Below are 14,037 nucleotides of genomic sequence, written 5' to 3'. Positions count from 1 at the left end.
AAATTTGCTCAAACTTCCTTAAAGGGTACCCTGAGGAATCAGATTAGCTAGTGGGTAAGAATAAGAGTTATTTTTATAATTAAGTTAAATTTGGGGGGAAAGTTATTATGGATTCACATATAAGTTATAAGAAATAATACAGGGAGCTGCCATGTACCTTTCACCCATTTCCCCCCAATGACAGCATCTCGTAAAACGATAGCACAATATCAAAACCAGGATATTGACATTTACACCATCAAGACACGCACCACTTCCATCACCCCAAGGTTCTCTCCTATGGCTTCTTTACAGCCACACCCATGCTGCCATCTTTACCACTAACAACCACTAATCTGTTCTCCATCTCTATAATTTTGTCATTTCAAGAATATTATAATGCTCACTTCAGCAGCACATATACTAAAATTGGAATGACTCAGAGAAGATTAGCATATGTAAAAAAGACACACATTTCTGAAGTGTTCCATATTTTTAAAAAAATGTTATATATCTTGCCATTTGCAATGACATAGATAGAGCTAGAGAGTATTATGCTAAGTGAACTAAGTCACAGAAAGACAAATACCATATGATTTCACTCATATGAGGAATTTAAGAAACAAAATGAACAAAAGGAAAAAGAGAAAGGCAAACCAAGAACCAGGCTCTTAACTATAGAGAACACACTGATGGTTACCAGAGGGGAGTTGGCAGGGGGTGGGGGGGATGAAATAGGTGATGGGGATTAAGGAGGACACTTGTGATGAGCACTGGGTGTTGTATGGAAATGTTGAGTCACTATATTGTACACCTGAAACTAATACAACATTGTATGTTAACTAACTGGAATTTAAATAAAAACTTTAAAAAATAAACAAGAATATTCTATAAATGGATTCATACAGTATGTAATACTTTAGCTTCGGATTTTTTTCACTTAGCATAATTCTCTGCATATGCATCCAAGCTGTGTGTATATCCATGGCTGGTACTTCATTGGATGGATGTACCAGTTTGTCTAACTATTCACTTGTTGAAGGACATCCAGGCCATTTCCAGTTTTGACCTATTGTGAATATTAAGCTATTTTGAATTTGAGCTATTGTGAATAAAGTTGCTATGGCATTCATGTACAGGTTTTTGTATAAATGTAAGTTTTCATTTCCCTGGGATAAAGGCCCAAAAGTGCAATTGCTAGGTTTTATGGTAGTTTGTGTTTTTTGATTGATGGGTCCATTTCATCGAAGTTGTCAAATTTATATGTATAGCATTATTGGTAGTATTCTTATCCTTTTAATACCTGCAGGGTCCCCTGTTTCATTTCTGGGATCGATAATTTGTGTCTTCTCTCTTTTTTCTTTGTCAGGCCAACTAGAGCTTGGTCAATTTTATTGACTTTTTAAAGAATCAGCTCTTTACTTCATTGATTTTTCTCTGCTCTTTTTGTTTCTACTTCATTGATTTCCGCTCATTATTATTTATTTCCTTCTGCTTCTTTTAGACTTAATTTGCTCTTTTTAACTAGGTTCTTGAGATGGAACATAGGTTATAGGTTGAGACTTCCTTTTTTCCTAATGTATTCATTTACATTTCTCCGTACTGTTTTCTAGAGTGTCTGTACCAGCTTGCATTCCCACCAATGGTATAAGAGGGTTCCCCTTTCTCCTCATCCTTGCCAACATAGTTGTTTCCTGACATTAATTTTAGCCATTCTGATAGATGTGAGGTGGTATCTCATTGTGGTTTTGATTTGTATTTGCCTGATGCCGTGATGTTGAGCATAAATTTCCCTCTCAGCATGACTTTAGCTGTGTCCCACAATTTTTTATATGTTGCACTTTCATTTTCATTTGGTTAATTGTTTTTTTTTACATTTCCCTTGAAACGTCCTCTTTGACCTTGGATTATCTAGACATGTATTTTGTTTCCAAGTGTTTGGATTGTCCTGTTCTTTCTTTTATTATTATTTTTTAAATTCTTTATTTAAATTCAATTTAGTTAACATATACTGTATTATTAGTTTCAGAGGTAGAATTTAGTGATTCATCAGCTGCATATAATACCCACTGCTCATTACCTCAAGTGCCCTCCTTAATGCCCATCACCCAAATGGGTTGTGATATTGTGCTATCGTTTTATGAGATGCTGTCATTAGGGGAAAATGGGTGAAAGGTACATGGTAGTTCCCTGCATTATTTCTTATAACTTGTATGTGAATCCATAATAACTTCCCCCCAAAATTTAACTTAATTATAAAAATAACTCTTACTCTTACCCACTAGCTAATCTGATTCCTCAGGGTGCCCCACCCACCACCCTTCCAGCAACTCTCAGTTTGTTTCCTAGAATTAAGTGTCTCATGGCTTTTCTTCCTATTTTCATATTATTTTATTTCTCCTTGCCTTCCCCTATGTTCATCTGTTTTGTTTCTTAAATTCCACATATGAGTGAAATCATATGATATGTGTCTTTCTTTGACTGCCTTATTTTGCTTAGCATAATACCCCCTAGTTCCATCCACATGCTTGCAAATGGCAAGATTTCATTCTTTTTGATGGCTGAGTAATATTCCATTGTGTATATATACCACTTCTTTATTGATCCATCTGTTGATAGGCATCTGGGCTCTTTCCATAGTTTGACTATTGTAGACATTGCTGCTATAAACACTGGAGTGAAGGTGCCCCTTCGGATCACTACATTTGTATCTTTGGGGTATATACCTAGTAGTGCAATTGCTGGGTCATAGTGTATCTCTATTTTTAACTTTTTGAGGCATCTCCATACTGTTTTCCAGAGTGTCTGTACCAGCTTGCATTCCCACCAATGGTATAAGAGGGTTCCCCTTTCTCCTCATCCTTGCCAACATAGTTGTTTCCTGACATTAATTTTAGCCATTCTGATAGATGTGAGGTGGTATCTCATTGTGGTTTTGATTTGTATTTGCCTGATGCCGTGATGTTGAGCATTTTTTCATGTGTCTGTTGGCTATTTGTCATATGTCTTCTTTGGAGAAATGTCTCTTTGTGCCTTCTGCCCATTTCTTGATTGGATTTGTTGTTTTTTGGGTGTTAAGTTTGATAAGTTCTTTATAGATGTTGAACACTAGCCCTTTATCTGTCTTATCTGTCTTATATCTTTTATGTCATTTGCAAACATCTTCTCCCATTCTGCAGGTTGTCTTTTAGTTTTGTCAACTGTTTCCTTTGCTCTGCAAAAGCATTTTATCTGGATGAACTCCCAATAGCTCATTTTTGCTTTTGTTTCCCTTGCCTTTGGAGACGTGTCTGGTAAGAAGTTGAGGCAGCTGGGGTAAAAAAGGTTGCTGCCTGTGTTCTTCTCTAGGATTTTGATAGATTCCTGTCTCACATTTAGGTCTTTCATCCATTTTGAGTCTGTTTTTTTCTGTATGTGTAAGAAAGTGGTCCAATTTCATTCTTCTACATGTGGCTGTCCAATTTTCCCAACACCATTTGTTGAAGAGACTGTCTTTTTTCCATTGGATATTCTTTCCTGCTTTGTTGAGGATTAGCTGACCATAGAGTTATGGGTCTGTTTCTGGGTTTTCTATTCTATTCCATTGATCTATGTGTCTGTTTTTGTGCCAGTACCATACTGTCTTGATGATTACAGCTTTGTACTACAGCTTAAAGTCCAGAATTGTGATGTCTCCAGCTTTGGTTTTCTTTTTCGGGATTACTTTGGCTATTTAGGGTCTTCTGTAGTTCCATACAAATTTTAGGATTGTTCCAACTTGGTGAAAAATGCTGATATTTGATATGGATTGCACTGAATGTGTAGATTGCTTTGAGTAGCATAGACATTTTAACAATATTTGTTCTTCCAACCCATGAGCATGGAATATTTTTCCATTTCTCTGTTTCTTCCTCAATTTCTTTCATAAGTGTTCTATAGTTTTCAGAGTACAGATCCTTTGCCTCTTTGGTTAGGTTTATTCCTAGGTATCTTATGGTTTTGGGTGCAACTATAAATGGGATAGATTCCTTGATTTCTCTTTCTTCTGCCTCATTGTTAGTGTATAGAAATGCAACTGACTTCTTTTTTTTTTTAAGATTTTATTTATTTATTTGACAGAGAGATAGAGAGAGAGAACAAGTAGGCAGAGAGGCAGGCAGAGGGAGAGGGAGAAGCAGGCTCCCCGCTGAGCAGGGACCCCAATGCGGGGCTCGATCCTAGGACCCTGGGATCATGACCTGAGCTGAAGGCAGCTGCTTAACCAACTGAGCCACCCAGGCGCCCCGCAACTGACTTCTGTGCATTGATTTTATATCCTGCCACTTTGCTGAATTCCTGAATGAGTTCTAGCAATTTTGGGGTTGAATCTTTTGGGTTTTTAACGTAGAGTATCATGTCATCTGTAAAGAGTGAACGTTTGACTTCTTCTTTGCTGATTTGGATGCCTTTTATTTCTTTTTGTTGTCTGATTGTGAGGCTAGGACATCCAGTACTATATTGAAAAACAGTGGTGAGTGGACATCTCTGTCAAGTTCCTGACCTTAGGGGAAAAGCTCTCAGTTTTTCCCTATTTAGGATAATATTCACTGTGGGTTTTTTGTATATGGATTTTATGATATTGAGGTATGTTCCCTCTTATCATTACACTGTGAAGAGTTTTAATCAAGAAAAGATGCTGTATTTCATCAAATGCTTTTTTGGCATCTATTGAGAGGATCGTATGGTTCTTGTCTTTTCTTTTATTAATGTGGTGTATCACATTGATTGATTTGCAGATGCTGAACCATCAGCCCAGAAATAAATCCTGCTTGGTTGTGGTGAATAATCCTTTTAATGTACTATTGGATCCTATTAGCTAGTATCTGGATGAGAATTTTTGCATCCCTGTTCATCAGGAATATTGGTATAATTCTCCTTTTTAGTGGGGTCTTTGTCTGGTTTTGAGATCAAGGTAATGCTTGTCTTGTAGAAGGAATATGAAGTTTTCTATTTCCATTTCTATTTTTTGGGACAGTTTCAAAAGAATAGGTATTAATTCTTCTTTAAATGTTTGGTAGAAATCTGCTGGGTGGCCATCTGGTCCTGTACTCTTACTTCTTGAGAGACTTTTGATTACTGATTCAATTTCTTTGCTGGTTATAGGTCTGTTCAGGTTTTCTATTTCTTCCTGTTTCAGTTTTGGTAGTTTACATGTTTCTAGGAATGCATCCATTTCTTCCAGATTGCCAAATTTGTTGGCATATAATTGCTCATAATATTCTCTTATAATTGTTTGTATTTTTTTGATGTTGATTGTGATCTCTATCCTTTCACTCATGATTTTATTTATGTGGGTCATTTCTCTTTTCTTTTCAATAAGTTTGGCTAGGGGGTTATTGATCTTATTAATTATTACAAAGAACCAGCTCCTACTTTCATTGATCTACTGGGTATTTTTTATTTCTAGATCACTGATTTCTACTCTAATCTTTATTATTTCTCTTCCCCTGCTGGATTTAGGCTTTATTTGCTGTTATTTATCCAACTCCTTTAGGTGTAAGGTTAGGTTTTGTATTTGAGACTTTTCTTGTTTCTTAAGGAAGACTTTATTGCTATATACTTCCCTTTTAGGACTGCCTTTGCTGCATCCCAAAGGTTTTGGACTTGCTTGTTTTCATTTTCATTTGCTTCTGTGTATTTTTTTTTCCTTTAATTTCCTGGCTGACCCATTCATTCTTTAGTAGGATGCTCTTTAGCCTCCATGTATTTGTGGTCCTTCCAAAATTTTCTTCTGGTTGACTTCAAGTTTTAAAGCATTGTGTTCTGAAAATATGCATGATATGATCTCCATCTTTTTATACTGGTTGAGACCTGATTTGTCACCCAGTATGTGATCTATTATGGAGAATGTTCCATGTGCACTTGAGAATGTGTATTCTGTTGCTTTAAGATGAAATGCTCTGAATATATCTGTGAAGTCCATCTGGTCCAGTGTTTCATTCAAAGCTCTTGTTTCCTTGTTGATCTTCTGCTTAGATGATCTGTCCATTGTTGTGAGTGTTAAAGTCCTCTACCATTATTGCATTATTATCAATGAGTTTCTTTAATTTTGTTATTAATTGGCTTATATATTTTTCTGTCTCACGCTGAGGGCATAAATATTTACAATTGTTAGATCTTGTTGGATAGACCCTTTTATTATAATATAGTGTCCTTCATCTCTTATTATAGTCTTTGTCTTAAAATCTAGTTTGTCTGATATAAGTATTAATACTCCAGCTTTCTTTTGATGTCCATTAGCATGATAAATAGTTCTCCACCCCCAGGCGCCTGGGTGGCTCAGTTGGTTAAGCGACTGCCTTCGGCTCAGGTCATGATCCTGGAGTCCCAGGATCAAGTCCCACATCGGGCTTCCTGCTCAGCAGAGAGTCTGCTTCTCCCTCTGACCCGCCCCCTCTCCTGCTCTTTGTCTCTCATTCTCTCTCTCTCAAATAAATAAATAAAATAAATAAATAAAAAATAGTTCTCCACCCCCTTATTTTTAATCTGGAGGTGTCTTTGGGTCTAAAGTGAATCTCTTGTAGACAGCATTTTTTTTTTTTAAGATTTTATTTATTTGACAGAGAGAGACACAGCGAGAGAGGGAACACAAGCAGGGGGAGTGGGAGGGAGAAGCAGGCTTCCCACAGAGCAGGGAGCCTGACGTGGGGCTTGATCCTAGGACCCTGGGCCCATGACCTGAGCCAAAGGCAGACACTTAGCAACTGCACCACCCAGGCGCCCCACTTGTAGACAGCATATTGATGGGTCTTGTTTTTTTATCCAATCTGATACCCTATGTCTTTTAATTGGGATGTTTAGCCCATTCCCATTCAGAGTAATTTTTGAAAGATATTAATTTAGTGCCATTGTATTACCTTTAAAGATGCTGTTTCTGGATGTGAGGGCGATCTGGCTGTGACATCTGTCACCCCATTGATCGCCAGGGTTGATTCGGCTGATCTGGCTGGCTAGGCAGGTGTTCCCTTCCTCCCTCACCACTCCATGTGCATCCCTCCTGAAGCTGCGCACTCAGTCGCAGAGGACGACCTTCCGTGATAGAGGAGGACCGTTCTTCGGTCAAGGGTATACGAGTAGCTGTGCTCCCCTGCTAGAACCTCCAAACAAGCTCTCAAGATGCTGTTTCTGTAGATTGTCTGTGTTCCTTTCTGGACTTTTGGTCTCTCTCTTCGCTCAAAGGATCTCCATTTAATATTTCTTTCAGGGCTGGTTTAGCATTCACGAATTCCTTTAGTTTTCGCTTGTCCTGGAAACTCTTTATCTCTACTTCTATTCTGAATGACAGCCTTGGCGGATAAAGTATTTTTGGCTGGATATTTTTCCCATTTAGCACATTGAATATATTATGCCAGTCCTTTCTGGCCTTCCAGGTCTCTGTAGACAGGTCTGTTGCCAGCCTTATGTGTCTTTCCTTGTAGGTTAAGGACCTCTTGTCCCAAGCTGGTTTCAGGATTTTCTCTTTATCTTTGAAACTTTCAAGCTCCACTATTGTATGTCGAGGTATTGACGTATTTTTATTGATTGTGAGGGGGATTCTCTGTGCCTCCTGGACTTGAATACCTGTTTCCTTCCCCAGATTAGGGAAGTTATCAGCTATAATTTGTTCAAATAAACCTGCCTCTCTCTTTCCCTCTTTTAATCTTCTGGGACCCCTATTATTTGAATATTATTTCACTTTATGGTACTGCTGTTTTCTCAGAGTCTCCCTTCGTGATCCAATAATTGTTTTTCTTTTTCTCATCTTCCTTTTTCTCCATCATTTTGTCTTCTATATATCACTGACTCTCTCTTCTGCCTCATTTATCCTAGCTGTTTAGAGCCTCCATTTTTGACTGCATCTCCATAATAGCATTTTTAATTTCAGCTGATTAGATTTTAGTTCTTTTATTTCTACAGTAAGTGATTCTCTACTGTCTTCTATGCTTTTTTCAAGCCCAGCTAGTATCTTTATAATCATTGTTTTTAGTTCCAACATCTTACTTATATCCATATTGATTAAATCCCTGGTGGTGAGTACTACCTCCTGTTCTTTCTTTTGGGGTAAGTTTCTGTGTCTCATCATTATGTCAAGAAAATAATACAAGAAAGAGAGAAAAGACAAAATTAACACACCACCAGAAAAATACAAACAAAGCAAACCAGAAGAAAACAGAAATAAAACAAATTAAGAAAAATATCAAAGAAGAAGTAAAACAGATCAAAACAATAAGCTAGATCCTGGGTGTATTTTGATCTGTTTGTTAAAAGAAACTAGATCCCAAAATAGGAAAGAAAGAAAAACGTGTGTGTGCGTGCGTGTGTGTGTGTGTGTATAAAATAAATACAATGAAAAGAAACCAAAAATTAAATATATATATATACATATAAATTTAAAAAGGAAAAAATAAGAATTGAAAAAAATGAGAAAATAGCTGAAAAAAATAAAACGGAAATACTAAAGAATAATAAAGAAAAACCACAATGCTATATACAGTTTTCCCCAAGAGTTGAATTCTATATGATGGATAAACTTGGTGCTAGCTGGTTGTTCCTGCTGGTTGTTCCTGCTGGTCCTCTGGAGGCAGGGCATTTTGTACTGATTCTTAGGAGTCCTTGTCCTTGTGGAATTAGGCCCCCCTTGCCAGGGGGTTGGGCTCAGTGTAATAGGCTCTGGATTGCACTACGTGGTGCTGTTTTGCTCCCTGAAGGCTTTCAGTACTGATGGGGGAGATTAAAATGACAGAGTCCCAATCTCTAGCCCTGGAGCTGAAAGTTCCCTCTCCCACTCTTCAGTGTGCCCTCACAGAAAAGCAGTCAGTCACTCTTGTCTTTGTGTTTTCCATACTATCTCTGTGTTCACCCAGCCTGTGACCAAGAATTTTTATCTCAGGCATGTGACCCAGTTTCGAGTCTCCAAATTTTATGGACTGCTGCAGCATGGACCTGCACTGTTCCTTCCAAAGGATGGAGGCAGGGGGTCTCTGACTTTGCTGGGCCCTGCCCAGAGAGGTCTCATGACTGTGCAGCATCTGCAATTTATGGCAACACTGAGCTTAAAGCTGGTACCTAGACTCTCTGTTTTCAGCCAACTTCTCAGCTCCAATGCCTGGGAACTCTGCCACACTTAGGCACTCCCATTCTTTTTGTGAACCTGCGGATCCTGAGACCACACTGTCCCACCTAGGATTCCACTCCGCTTCACCATCTGAGCACCTTTAAGCCAGGGATGTCCCCCATAGTAGCAGACTTCTAAAAGTTGTGATTCTGCACTCAGCTGCTTATCATACTTTGCTGTAGCCTCCTTAAGCAAGCTCTCTAACCTCCTCCATATCTTCCAATATATTGCCCTAGATTCACATATCCACACCTCCTACCTTCCAAAACATGGTTTTTCATTTGTAGAATCATAGCAGTTCTTTTCTCAGATCTCCCATTGATTTCACAGGTATTCAGAATGATTTGATAATTATCTAGCTGAATTTCAGGGACCAGACAAAAATAGGGTCCTCTACTTCTCTGCCATTTTAACTCCTCTCACTATTTTATTATTATTATTATTATTATTATTATTATTATTAATTATTTTTATTACTGGTTCTTTGGGATTTTTCTACATATAGAATCATGTCATCTGTGGGCAAATACAATTTTATGTCTTCCTTCCAATCTGCATAACTTTTGTTTCCTTTTCTTATCTTACTGCATTAACTAGGACTTCCTGTACAATGTTGAATAGAAATGGTGAAAAGGATCATCCTTGGCTTTTCAGTTCCTTAGCGGGGAAGTATTTGCCTCTGACTATTAAGTATGATGTTAGCTATAGGTTTTTGTAGATGTTCTTTATCAAGTTGAAGAAAATCCCCTATGATACTGTTTTGCTAAGATTTATTTTTTATCATGAATTGGATTTTGTCAAATGCTTTTCCTGAATCTATTAATATGGTCTTATTATCTTTTTTCTTTAGTGTTTTGATAAAATGGACTGCATTTAGAATATTGAACCAGCCATGCATACCTTGATCTCACTTGGTCTGTCAATTACTTAATAAAGGAGTGTTGAAATCTCCAACTATATAATAATGGATTTGTCTATTTCTCCTTGTCCTTCTATCCATTTTTGCATCACACATTTTGATTCTGTTTTTAGGTGAATATAATTCTTTTAGTACATTGTTGAATTTTGTTAACAATGTTGTTAATATTGTTATGTTGTTAATAATAACAATGTTGTTAGTAATAAATGTTAATAGAGTTGTTAATATTTTGTTGAGGATTTTTGCATCCATGTTCATGAAAGATATGGTCTGTGATTTTCTTTTCTTGTGGTGTTATTTGTTTGGTTTCTAGTATTTTAGTCTGGTTATTTTGTCTGGTTTTAGTATTTTGCCTGGTTTTGTCTGGTTTTAGTAAAAGGTTAATACTGGTATAATCTGATGAGTTAGGAAGTATTCTCTCTGCTTGTATATTATGGAAGAGATTGTAGAGAATCATTCTCATTTGTTCCTTAAATGTTTGGTATAATTCCTGAGTAAACCCATCTGGACCTAGTGCTTTCTGTTTTGGAAGGTTATTAAATATTGATTTAATTTCTTTAATAAATATGGATCTATTCAGGTTATTCCTTCTTGTATGAGTTTTGGTATAAGTCCATTAACCTTGTGTGTTTCTTTTTTTTTTTAAGATTTTATTTATTTATTTGACAGAGAGAGAGATACAAGCTGGGGGAGTGGGAGAGGCTTCCCGCTGAGCAGAGAGCCCAATGTGGGGCTCGATCCCAGGACCCTGGGATCATGACCTGAGCCAAAGGCAGACACTTAACAACTGAGCCACCCAGGTGTCCCAACCTTGTGTATTTCAAGCAATTGATCCATTTCTTTAAGTCATCAAATTTGTGTGCATATAGTTGTTCATACTATTTCTTTATGTCCATGGGATTAGTAATGATGGGCCCTCTTCCATTTCTGATATTAGTAATTTTTATTTTCTCTGTTTTATTCTTGGTTAACCTGACTAGAGGTTTATCAATTTTATTGTTTTTTCAAAGAAACACCTTTTGGTTTCCTTGATTTTTTGTAATGTTTCCTGTTTTCAATTTCACTGATTTATACTCTGATTTTTATTCTTTTTTTCTTCTACCTATTTAGAAACTAATTTGTTATTCTTTTTCTAGTTTCTTAAGGTAGAGACTTAGATTATGGATTTTATGTCTTTCTTTTGTTCCTAATATATGCATTCAATGCTATAAATTTCCTCTAAACACTGCTTTTTGCTGCATCCCATAAACTTCAATAAGTTGTATTTTCATTTCATTCAAAGTATTTTAAATATCTCTCTCAAGTCTTCTTTGACCCATATATTATTTAGAAGTGTGCAGTGTAATCCCCACGTATTTTGAGATTTTCCAGCCACTTTTTTCTTATTGATTTTAGTTTATTTCCATTGTGGTCTGAGAACATACTTTGTATGATTTCCTTTTTTTTTTAATTGTTAAGATGTGTTTTATGGCTCAGGCTTATTCTTATGGTGTCAAAGTTTGAGTCCCTCCTTTTAATTTTTTCAGAATTGGAATGGCTAGATCATATAATATAGTCTATGTTTAATTTTCTGAGTAATACATTGTTTTCTATTGCCCTGCATCATTTCACATTTCCATCAACAATGCACAAATATTCCAATCCAATGCTAATTATTTTCTGTTTTTTAATAATAGCCATCCTAATGAATGTGAAGTAGTATATTTTGCCTTTCCCTAATGGCTAGGGACATTGAATCATTTTTAATGTACTTATTGGCCATCTGTACATATTTTCTTTGCAGAAATGTCTATTCAAATTTTTTGCCCATTTTTATATTATTTTCCTCATTTTGTTGGATTGTATGAGTTCTTTGTGTATTCTGAAAATTAATCCGTTGTGAGATATATGATTTGCAAATATTTTCTCCTCTTCCATGGGTTGCTTTTTCACTCTGTTGCTGGTGTCCTGTGATGCACAAAAGTTTTAAGTTTTATAGAAGACCAATTTATTTTTTCATTTTGTTACCTGTGCTGTTAGTGTCACATCTAAGAAATCATTGCCAAATCCAATGTCATACAACTTCCCTCCTATGTTTTCTTCTAAAAGTTTTAGTTTTTTAGCTCCTACACTTAGGTCTTTGAATCATTTTGAGTTAATTTTTTTATATGGTGTAAAGTAAGGGTCCAGCTTCACTCTTTTATATGTGGATATCCAGTTTCCCAAAACTATTCATTGAAAAGACTGTCCTATTTTTTACACCTTTGTCAAAAATCATTTGATCATTTATGTAAGAGTTTATTTCTGGGCTTTCTATTCTGTTCCATTGTTCTATATGTCTGTCTTTATGCCAGTACTGTTAGTTACTGTAGCTTTGTAGTAAGTTTTGAAATCAGGAAGTATGAGACCTCCAACTTTGTTCTTTTTTTTTTTTTTTCAAGATTGTTTTGGCTGTTTGGAGTCCCTTGATATTTCAGAGGAATTTTAGTACAGGTTTTTCTATTTCTTCAAAAAGAAGTCATTGGGTTTTGATAGGAATTGCATTGTATCTGGAGATCATTTTAGGTAGTATTATCATCTTAACAATATTCTGTCTTCTCATCTATGAACATGGGATGTCATTTATTGGCACCTTCTTTAATTTCTTTCAGCAATGTTATATAGTTTTCAGTGTACTGGTCTTTCACCCCCTTGGTCAAGTTTATTCCTAAGTATTTTAATCTTTTTCTTGCTATTGTAGTTTCCTTAGTTTTGTTTTGGATTTTTCACTATTAGTGCATAAAATGCAACTGAATTTTGTGTGTTAATTTTGTGTCCCACAAAATTGGTTTATTTTTTGCTGAATTGCTAATTTGTTTATTAGCTTTAACAGTATGTATGTGTGTGTGTGTCTGTGTGTGTGTGTCTGTGTGTGTGTATCTGGAATATAAAGTCATGTTATGTGTAAACAAAGATAATTTTATTTCTCCCTTCTCAATATTAATACCTTTTATTTTTTCTTCTTGCTTATTTGCTCTTGCAAGGACTTCCAGGACTATGTTGAATAGAAGACGTAGAAAGTGGGAATCCCTGTTTTGTTCCTATCTTGGGGGAAATACTTTTAATCTTTGACCACTAAGTATGATGTTAGGTGTGGGTTTTTCATATCATATTGAGGAAGTTTTCTTCTATTCCTGGTTTATTGGGTTTGTTTTATTTTTAATGAAGAAAGGATTGAATTTTGTCAAATACTTTTTCTGCATCAGTTGAGATGATCATATGTTCTTTCCCTTTCACTCTAGTAATTGATTTTACTGAATCACTTTTCACTTGTTTAAACATTATCACATTCTGGGGATAAATTTCATTTGGCCATGATACATAATCTTTTTAATATGCTGATGAATTCAGTTGGCTAGTATTTTATTACAGGTTTTTACAAAAATATTTATAAGGAATATTGGTCTGTAGTTTTCTTGTATTATCTGTCTAGTTTGGGTGTCAGGGTACTCCTGACTTCATAGAATGAGTTAGGATGTGTTTCCTCCTCTTCAATATTTTGAAAAGTTTGAAAAGTATTTGTGTTCATTTTTCTTTATATATTTGGTACTATTCACCAGTACAGTCATTTGGTCCTAGCTTTTAGTTGTTGAAGGTTTTGACTACTGATTTAATCTCTTTACTAGTTATAGGTCTATTCAGATTTTTTATCTTTTCATGATTCAGTTTTGGCACAATGTGTGCTTCTAGGAATTTGTCCTCTTCATTTAGGTTAACCAATATGTTGGCATAAAAATGTTCATCACATTCTTTTTTTTTTTTTGACAGAGAAAGACACAGCGAGAGAAGGAACACAAGCAGGGGGAGTGGGAGAGGGAGAAGCCGGCTTCTCAATGAACAGGGAGCCTGATGCGGGGCTTGATCCCAGGACCCTAGGATCATGACCTGAACCAAAGGCAGATGCTTAATGACTGAGCCACCCAGGCACCCCATTATTTTTATTTCTGTAACCTCAGTAGTATTGTTTTTGTTTTTATTTCTGATTTTAGTAATATGAATCTTCTTCCCT

The 14,037-nt window shown here is 36.1% G+C and overlaps 1 pseudogene; it reads left to right on the top strand.

Moving 5' to 3' along the window:
• Positions 1–378: 378 nt before the first annotated feature.
• On the top strand, positions 379–476 carry LOC118012740 (annotated as a pseudogene).
• Positions 477–14,037: the final 13,561 nt, after the last annotated feature.

This window comes from Mirounga leonina, unplaced genomic scaffold (assembly GCF_011800145.1).
Source record: "Mirounga leonina isolate KUSES-001 unplaced genomic scaffold, KU_Mleo_1.0 Mir_151, whole genome shotgun sequence".
NCBI classification, from domain to species: Eukaryota; Metazoa; Chordata; class Mammalia; order Carnivora; family Phocidae; genus Mirounga; species Mirounga leonina.
This window is presented reverse-complemented; position numbering and strand designations above follow the sequence as displayed.